The sequence below is a fragment of the Aythya fuligula genome, chromosome 1, assembly GCF_009819795.1.
Source record: "Aythya fuligula isolate bAytFul2 chromosome 1, bAytFul2.pri, whole genome shotgun sequence".
In the NCBI taxonomy this organism is placed as follows: domain Eukaryota; kingdom Metazoa; phylum Chordata; class Aves; order Anseriformes; family Anatidae; genus Aythya; species Aythya fuligula.
The window spans coordinates 135,573,722-135,583,642 of NC_045559.1; the positions used below are offsets into that span (position 1 = coordinate 135,573,722).

Consider the following 9,921-nt stretch of genomic DNA (forward strand, 5'->3'; position numbering starts at 1 on the left):
CATCATTGCTTTTTGCTCCTGGCAATCCTTCTTCCTCATTTTCCAGGGACTGTGAAATCTGAAAAGATAAACAAAGGGAGGATGACTGAGCCATATCACATTTGATTTGCTCATTACACTGCTCTTTCCTTACTGCCAGATACTTTCAGTATATCTCAGAATGAGCTTCCAGGGCTTGGTACCTCTTTAAAAGTACCTTATAGTCATTTCTGTTGACCACATACCCGGTTTATATGAAGATCCACTTTAAGACAGCTTCATAAAATGAGTAATCATCAGGCAGCCCAGACCACTGACCAAGTCTTATCAGAGGTTGTTTCTGGCCCATAATATGTGTAAACTTTCTCTATGTATATCTATCCATATCTATATATATTGTAGATATATATATGGATATGTATATATATAATATACAATATATATATAATAATATATATACAATATATATACAATAATATATATATATATGCTTGTATAGAAACAAGCATAAATGTTTACACGCTACACTATACATACCAGTTGCCCTAAGTTCCATCCACAGCCAGCAGAGACACACAGATTTATGTAGGAAAAGTCCACAGTGGCTAGATCACCCTCGGGTCTTCTCGTGATTCTGTGCTAGGGCATGGTGAGCCACCCTAGGATGAATTGGTACATACTCCCTTCCCTTCTCTCCCCTGATGTATCTGTAGATAGACAATTCTGAAGTGTTAATATATGAAAAAAGCCCTGCTAGTCAGAAACAAACTATGAGGTTATGTAGGCTGATACTGACAGCAGCCAACTGAAGTTTCAAGGCTGAAATCTCCCCAAAAGATTAGATTGTTGAACTTAGTGCAGATGAGCAGATATTCAGAATTCAGATGTTCTAACACATTGCAGTGGATGTCAGGCAGCCTAAATCACCTACACCTGGACTGCTTCCATCAGGCTCCTGGATCCTGACCATGCGGTTAAGCAGCACTGTTTTAACTATGGGTTAATTGGTTAATTTGGGAAAATCATTCCATGATAACTACTTGCTACAATTTCCTTTCTCAAGCTCTTTTGAATTTAGCTACCACCAGGTCAGGCTTGTAAATGTAACGCTAGAAGTGGGGAGGTACACTGGACAATGGTCAAAATAGCACAACAGTTCAATTTGATACCAGAATATGAAAAACTGGTATCTAACATTAAAAAAAATAATAATACCCTGAGGCAAGTAAATGAAACCATTTTTGCAAGGTTCATTTGATAGAGCAAGAGAAACCAGCTGTTATATGTCCAATCAACAATTCCTGCAGCAGTCAGTAATATATTGAAGCTTACCAGTTATTAATTGTGAACTACCTTTACCATAACTGACAGAACTATTAAGAATGATGAGTGCTGTAAAAAATAAATTGTCTTTAAAAAATGATGTTATATGAAAGTGGCAAAAATCTAAAAGTGATAGGAAATAGGGCTTTGTTCTATTGATTTCAGCTTCTTCAGATTAAATGTAGCTTTTCTTTACCTTCACCACAGGAAAATCTGACACATCATCTCCATGTGGGATTTACATATCCCGTTAGTCCCTAAATACTTACCTAAATCTCAGGAGCATAAAGTATTCTGTATGCAAGGCTCACAATATCACTGTAGGTGAGCTGGTTTTCTTGGCTGGTGTTTCTGCAGCAACTGAATGAATTAAAACTTCTTTTTTCATTAGTTTTCTATTTAACCTGTACTTTCTTATTCTGTTTGCAGTAATATTCTAGGTATGATGGGAAGTGAGGACAAAAGGAGAAGGAATTTATTATAGCTTGCCTTATATTTCGTACCTTTGGGCAGTAGTAACCTCTGGTATAATGACAGCCCCATTAGAAGGATAAAGAAACAGTTTTCTAGAAGGGTTTAGAGAATTAAATAATTCTTATCAAGCAATCTTAATTGTAAAGGAAGTAATGAAATCTAACTTAACAGTGTATTTTCATCTACGTATGCTACAGTCTGATTACTGTCTCTTTCCTAATTTGCTATGAAATAACCCCCAAAGCACCCTTTGAACCAAATGAAGCAAAAAATATATTTAGGTTAGTGCAAGGAGACATAGTTATGAATTATAGGACATGGTGTAGAAAATGAAAATGTCACTATGATGAGATCCTTTGACGTATAAAAAGGGGAAGTCAAAATGGCAGCCAGATTGTTTTGTTCAAAAGACTGTGTAGAAAAAAAAAAAAAGTTGTCTGGGCAAAGCTGCAAAACCTAAGAAATTTTTGTGTGTAGCTTCCATTGCCTATTTTAGCCTGTGTTACTAAATTTACAGGTGGTAAAATAAATAAGTATCTCTGCTATATTTCAGTGAAATCTCCCTGGCTTCACAAGCTTGTAGTACTGTAGAATAAAACAGCATCCATGTGAAAATAAGCTCTTGAGGCCTGCTAAATCCAAGAGTGTGACAGCTGATAGTAACTCTCCATAGTACACAAAGGAAAACAATTTAATAGTTGAAAAGCCTGTCAAAAAGACTAAAATTGAATTTGCTTTCCTGACAAAACTTCTGCATAAAGCCATCCTGGCTAAAGGAATTAAGCACACTTTTACTTAAATTTGGAGTGTAAAGCCATTGCTTTATATGGGCACACTTACATACAGTATGTGGTGGGATCAAAACAAATAGGTGAGGTTCAAAAAATCCACTTTGAAGGAGTCTAAACTAGTCAAAATAGAATTCAGATGTAGGTTCTGGGTCTTCGTGTCAGCTCTCTGCAGGAGACAAGCAGCGAAGCTTCTTCCCCCAAGGATCAAACAGTTGCCGATTTCCTCTGAGCATTAGCATCCAGCAGGAGGATCACAGGACCTTCAGGATTCATAGGTTCCCTTGGCAGAAGTAGAAAACTTGAGCTCATTTCCCATCTCAGCCTGAAGGGAATCAAGCCCACAACCAAAATTATCAGGGTACATTTTTACAACATAGTTAATACAGAATATTCTTAACATAGGAACAACTCTTCACTGGTTATCAATCTGAGGTCTTTGATTTCAGCACATTCAGCCTTTCAGTCCAGGCTCTGTGCACCTGAAATGTGGTAGTGTTTACTGCTGTTCAAAGTGATGTGCTTGAAAATCAAAGGAAATTGGTTTTAACACCTAAATTGCCCAATATGCAAAACGTGTTCTGAAGTAAGATAGCATCTTACTGGGTATTTTTAGATACCCAGGTATCTAAAAGCTGAAATATATTCATCAACTCTAGTTGAATATGTAGCTAAGAATATCAGATTTCTTACAAATGCCTTGTTTTATATTATTTTTATCTCACCTTTTTTCATTAGTAAGGGTTCAGCCTTTATTATTTGTGTGACTTTGGCAGAATGTGCAGTCCAAGGTCTCTGTCCCAGAAACCCTGAATTACTCAGCTTTGTGCTGTAAGGTTACTGGACTCTAGAAGGGCTATCTAGTAGACCTAGAAGGCTGTGGTGTTGAATCCAGCAAGGAAAAATTTAATTGTGAAGGTTTTTCTCAAAGGTCTGACCTCCAGGCATGAGACAGTAGGTGGTATTCTACAGCCTGAATGATGCTGAGGTTGAAGTCCTTGTGACACTACCTGTAAGAAGTACTTAGGGAAATTTGCAGCCAAGCAAATGGTGTTTTTCAACTATTTTCACCTCAGCTTCATCTTTTATTCAGGTACTTTATTTTAGACCAAGAACAGGGATCCTCTGCTGAATTCAGTGGTGATGATCAAATGCCCATGTTTGCAGATCTGTCACTGAAGCAGTTCCTATGAATGCTCCCCCTGGCAGAAGGACAAACCTGACCTGTTTGATTTTATTTGTGGTAGATGGGGATTACAACACCAAGTTGGGGGGAAGTGTCAATCTGACAGAGGGTAGAAAGGCCTTTCAGAGGGACCTGGACAGGATGGATCAATGGGCACAGGTCAATGGGATGAGGTTCAACATGGCTAAGCGCTGAGTCCTGCACTTTGGTCACAACAACCCCATGCAGTGCTACAGGACTGGGGCAGAGTGGCTGGAAAGCTGTGCAGAGGAAAATGATCTGGAGGTGTTGGTTGATGCTCGCCTGAACATGAGCCGGCAGTGTGCCCAGGTGGCCAAAAAGGCCAACAGCATCCTGGCTTGTATGAGGAGTAGTGTAGCCAGCAGGACCAAGGAGATGATCGTCCCCCTGTACTCAGCTCTGATTAGGCTGCACCTCAAGTACTGTGTTCAGCTTTGGGCCCCTCAGTACAAGCAAGATATCAAGGCCCTGAAGCATGTCCAGAGAAGGGTAGTAAAGCTGGTGAAGGGCCTGGAACACAAGTCCTGTGAGGAGCAGCTGAGGGAGCTGGGGTTGTTTAGTCTGGAGAAGAGAAGGCTCGACTCAGGGGAGACCTCATTGCTCTCTACAACTACCTGAAACGAAGGTGTGGAGAGCTGGGGGTCAGCCTCTTCTCACAGGTAGCTAGTGATAGGACTAGATGGAATGGCCTCAAGTTGTGCCAGGGGAGGTTTAGGTTGGAAATGAGGAGACATTTCTTCTTAGAAAGAGTGGTCAGGCACTGAAATGGGTTGCCCAGGGAAATGGTGGAGTCGCTGTCCCTGGGGGTGTTCAAGGCAAGGTTGGACATGGTGGTTAGGGACATGGTTTAGTGCGTGACATTGGTGGTAGGGTCATGGCTGGACCAGATGATCTTGGGGGTCTTTTCCAACCTTAATAATTCTATGATTCTCCTCCCATGACCTCTCCTTCCCACAGCTGCTGGCTGACCATGGGCAGGTGGTAACTAATTCTCCAGCCAGAGTTAGAAGATTAATTTCAGACAGTGAAGTTTTTCAGAAGATGTGAAAGAAGTGACCTCAGTTGAAGATGTTATCAGCTGCACTTATCTGTTTTGCTCCTCTCCTAGAGACTAAATAGCACACAGCAGAGACAGAAAAATTTGTTCACACCTCTGCTGCACCTTTTCACAGCCCAACTTATTTAACTAGGGAAGAGCTGGTTCTTTCTTCACCTCCTTTTAAGCACTTATGTGTGCAGGAAACTGGCTGTGATTTTTAATTTTGCACTAAAGCAAAGAAATTTGCTTGTATAGATGTGTCTTTTAGGAAAGTATCTGTACATAGGATGTGTTGCTCTCTGCTTACCTCCATTTGCAACCCAAAGGCACAAGAGTTCAAGCAGTGTGCCCTAGAGTAACTAGGCTCTAACACCAACAGATGAAAAGAATTTAGTCTGACTTATGATACAATAAGAAATTGAAGACCAATCAAATACCAACAATGCACAAAGAATTCATGGATGTCAATATTATGATATTTAGCATATATGAATAATGACCAAGAAAGAAAATGGATATTAGGAAAAAGTTCTTCACTGAGAGGATGGCTGAGCATGGGAAAAGGCTCCCCAGAGAAGTAGTCACAGCACCGAGGCTGACAGAGTTCAAGAAGTGTTTGGACAGCACTCTCAGACATAGGGTTTAATTTCTAGGTGGTCCTGCGTGGAGCCAGGAGTTGGACTAGATGATCCTTGTGGGTCCATTCCAAATCAGGATATTCTGTGATTCCAAAATTCAAAATCTAAGTTTCACCTTCAAGATCCCTATGAGGAGAGCAGACTAATAGAGAAAAAGAGAAAAATCCAATATTACTTAAACTGATTTCAAGGGGGTTCTTGAGGAGTGCTATGCATGAGCACTGTAACATAAATAGTGGCCCAATGAAAGTCAGAGAGGGGAGTATCTCCAAGTAAGACACCTATTTTATATTTTTAATTGATTGCATATTTTATACTTTTAATTAAATCAAGTTTGTATCAATTAGAGCAAATTATTACTATTACTATCTTCATCAGTATTTTTGCCAAATATTTCTAATTGTTATCAGGAGCAATACACCTAAAACTAATACAGAGTTATTCTCTATGAAGAACTCTGAATATGTACTGTTTTCAATCTACACACTTTCTTACTTCTACTTCTCGGAAAGCCCCAGCATACTTCTCACTTCTGAATCTTCTCAACTCTGACACTTTCAGGTTGTTGTGTTTCCTATTAGCATGACCAAAGCCAAGCTGGATGTATATGTTTTTTCATTTTTACTAAGGTGGTAAGTTGCTGTGTATCTTATTATCTCAATCTATTTTGCTGCTATGTTCTATAGCTTAATATATGAAGCACTCTTAGAGGAGTTCATGTTAAACTACAGTTTTTCTAAAGAGTGAATGAGTAGCTGAAGTAATAATTTCTTTCAATATCCCACATAGACCTTGAAGCAGTCATTCTGTTCCCAATATCAGAAGTTTGCACCAGCCTGGAGAAATCCTTACTTGATGTGATTAGCATGGGACACCATAGCTAATGCAGAGAATTTCTCTGGTTTAACAGAAAACAAATGCAAAATCTATCTCTCAGGAATAAACCCTAACATAGGCATTTTGACAGATGGACCACTCAGGTAAGGACTTGGCTGGATGGTTGCACTCAGAGAGTTGCAGTCAATGGATCAATGTCCAAGTGGAGATCAGTAACAAGTGGTGTTCTTCAGGGGTTGCTACTGGGACTGGTGCCACTTAACATCTTTTTCAGTGACATGGACAGTGAGTTGAGTGCGCCATCAGCAAGTTTGCCAATGACACATACGTTTGTGGTGCGCTCAACATGCTGGAGGGAAGGGATACCATCCAGAGGGATCTGGACTAGTTTGAGAGGTGGGCCTGTGTGAAACTTATGAAGTTCAGCAATACCAAGTACACAGTCCTGCACCTGGGCCAGGGCAATGCCAAGCACAAATACAGTCTGGGTAGAGTATGGATTGAGAGCAGCTTTGGGAAGGAGGACTTGGGGGTGTTTGTTAATGAGAAGCTTGGCATGAACAAGCAATATACGCTTGCAGCCCAGAAAGCCAAACATGCCCTAGTCTGCATCAAAAGAAGCGTGGACAGCAGGGCGAGGGTGATTCTCCCCCTCTGCTCTGCTCTCATGAGACCCCACCTAGAGCACTGCTTTCAGGTCTGGGGCCCCCAGCACAAGACAGACACGGAAGTATTAGGACGAGTCCAGAGGAACACCGCAAAGATGATCAGAGGGATGGAGTACCTCTCCTAGGAAGACAGGCAGAGAAAGTTGGGGTTGTTCATCCTGGAGAAGAGAAGGCTCCGGGGAGACATTATAGCAGCCTTCCAATACGTGGAGGTAGCCTACAGGAAACCTGGGGAAGGACTCTGTCAGGGAGCGTAGTGATAGGACAAGGGGTAATGGCATTAAACTAAAAGAGGGTAGGTTTGGATTAGATATAAGGGTGAATTTCTTTACAGTGAGGGTGGTGAGGCCCTGAAACAGGTTGCCCAGAGAAGCTGTGGATGCTCCATCCCTGGAGGTGTTTAAGGCCATGTTGGATGTGGCTTTGGGCAACCTGGTCTGGTGGGAGGTGTCCCTGCCCATGGCAGGTGGTTGGAAATGGTGATATTTAAGGTTTTTTCCAAACCAAACCATTCTATGATTCTATGACTATGATTCTATGATTTTATGAATTGATTTCTTTCATCGTATATTCTCCCCCTGTTTTCTTGGAAGAGGGGGAGTGAGAGAGCAGCATGGCGGAGCTTAGATGCCTGTCAGTGTGAAATCACCACACAGGGACAATAAGAGTCAGTTAAAGGATCTTTTAGCCACCGTTGACATTACTCAATCATAGACTAGTAGGTTGGAAAAGTCCTTCAAGATTATCAAGTCCAACCATCCACCTGACATACCGAGTCTCATCATTAAACTGTGTCCTTAGTGCCATGTCCACGCATCTCTTAAATACCTCTAGAGATTGGGACTCTACCACTTCCCTGTGTAGCCCATTCCAATGCTTGACCATGTTCTCCATAAAGAAATTCTTCCTAATCACCAATCTAAACCTCCTCTGCTGCAACTTGACACCCTTTCCTTGCATCCTAGCACTTGTCACTGGAGAAAAGAGACCAACACCCTCCTCACTGCAGCCTCCTAATGTGATGTCTGCATCAGTTGTCTCCAAAACAAGATGCAAGACAATCCACTGGGGTACAGGAAGAAACTATTTTTGTACTATTAATAACACAAAAATATATACTTATAAATGGTGTTTATTTAATCTTTTTTTCTCATCCTTTTCATTTTCTATTTTTGTGAATGTTTTATAATGTACAGAACATTAATACATTAGTACATGTACACAATTTATTATACATATATGGGGATGGGGTCTGGTTTTTTTTTTACTGATAAGTGTACACAATCAAAAAAGTTTGCAGACTACTGCTCTATGTCATATCAGAGCCTTCTTGCACCAGATATCCATCTGACCAGCTGCAGAGTATAAGTCCCAGTACAACTATGTCAGAAATTCATTTCATTAATCTCAAATAAGTAGCACTATTGAAACAGGTTACTTATATTTTCCACTAAGGAGAATGAATCTTTTGGGGGAATGACAGAGGTATGCCAGGCTGATAACTTGGAGACAAGCATATTGCTTCCCTCATATTCGTGTTTCTCTTCTACTTGTATTGCACTTAATATTTTAAGAATTTCTTTGTAGCTTTCTAGCTTACCATGTTTTAAACAGAAGGTGAATATATGTTAGAATGTCAGCATTGCAAAACCATGTGTCTGTTCTGGAAAAATTTCTCTGATGACTGCAGTATTCATGATGAAAGGTGAGTGAAACAGCCATACAGTGCTCCATGAGTAATGGAGCATTTTCTAATAATGGAATTTTAAAGTGGGAAAAAAGTATGTATCCTTTTAGTGATTATTCTAAAGAACTTTTGTCAGATATTAAAAGATATGAAAAAGGGAAGTAGGTGTTATAGTAAAACACTGGTTTTTATTCTCATCCTCCAGCAGAAATGGATTCAGTTTGAAGAGACCGAAGAAATTCAATGTATGTTAAAAAGTCAGGTAAGAAAATAATTTATTTGTTAAGAATTTATAAAGTAATTGGGAGAAGAAGCAATTCTCTTCAGAGCTTGTTTGAGTGACAGGAGTGTATGATGTGTGGTAGAATTTGTTCAGTCTTCATAGCTTGGAGAGATTGGATTTGCCTAGCCTGAAGAAGAAAAGTTAGAGGAGGGCTTATTAAATAATGACAAGGAAGGGAGTTGTTTTCTGTGTCCAGTACGGGTAAGACAAGGAGTCCTAGGCTCCAGACTGAGTAAAGAAGGTTCACATCAGGATTATTTTTTCTCTTTTTTTCTAATTATATGGTGGCACTTGAAAAAATTGCCTGAGGAAATTATGCTCCCCATCATTCTTTCTAAGCATATATTAGATAAACATTTTATGTCAGAAATTCAACTGATCCTTCCAATGGGAAAGAATGTAAATAAATGAGACCCATCTAACACTATTTGTTCTGTGAAGCTGTGATTGCTATTTCTTATATTACATTTTGAGTTATACAAACCTAAATCCAGTTTTTGGTTTACTTTTCTTTGTCCGTCAGTGAGTCAAATTATTCTCAAACTCACAGAATCACAGAATCACAGAATTTTCTAGGTTGGAAGAGACCTCAAGGTCATCGAGTCCAACCTCCAACCTAACGCTAACAGCCCTCCACTAAACCATATCCCTAAACTCTACATCTAAACGTCTTTTGAAGACTTCCAGGGATGGTGACTCCACCACTTCCCTGGGCAGCCTGTTCCAGTGCCTCACAACCCTTTCAGTGAAGAAGTTCTTCCTAACATCTAACCTAAAACTCCCCTGGCGCAACTTAAGCCCATTCCCCCTCGTCCTGTCACCAGGCACGTGGGAGAACAGGCCAACCCCCACCTCGCTACAGCCTCCCTTGAGGTACCTATAAAGAGCGATAAGGTCACCCCTGAGCCTCCTCTTCTCCAGGCTGAACAAGCCCAGCTCCCTCAGCCGCTCCTCGTAGGACTTGTTCTCCAGGCCCCTCACCAGCTTCGTCGCCCTTC

General features: G+C 40.6%; 1 long non-coding RNA gene across 1 annotated transcript; it reads right to left on the reverse strand.

Moving 5' to 3' along the window:
• Window positions 1-2,844, reverse strand: LOC116502227. The gene is made up of 3 exons (XR_004254550.1): window positions 2,617-2,844; window positions 517-686; window positions 1-58 (listed from the first exon to the last, which is right to left on the reverse strand). It is a non-coding gene; the product is annotated as an uncharacterized LOC116502227 (long non-coding RNA).
• Window positions 2,845-9,921: the final 7,077 nt, after the last annotated feature.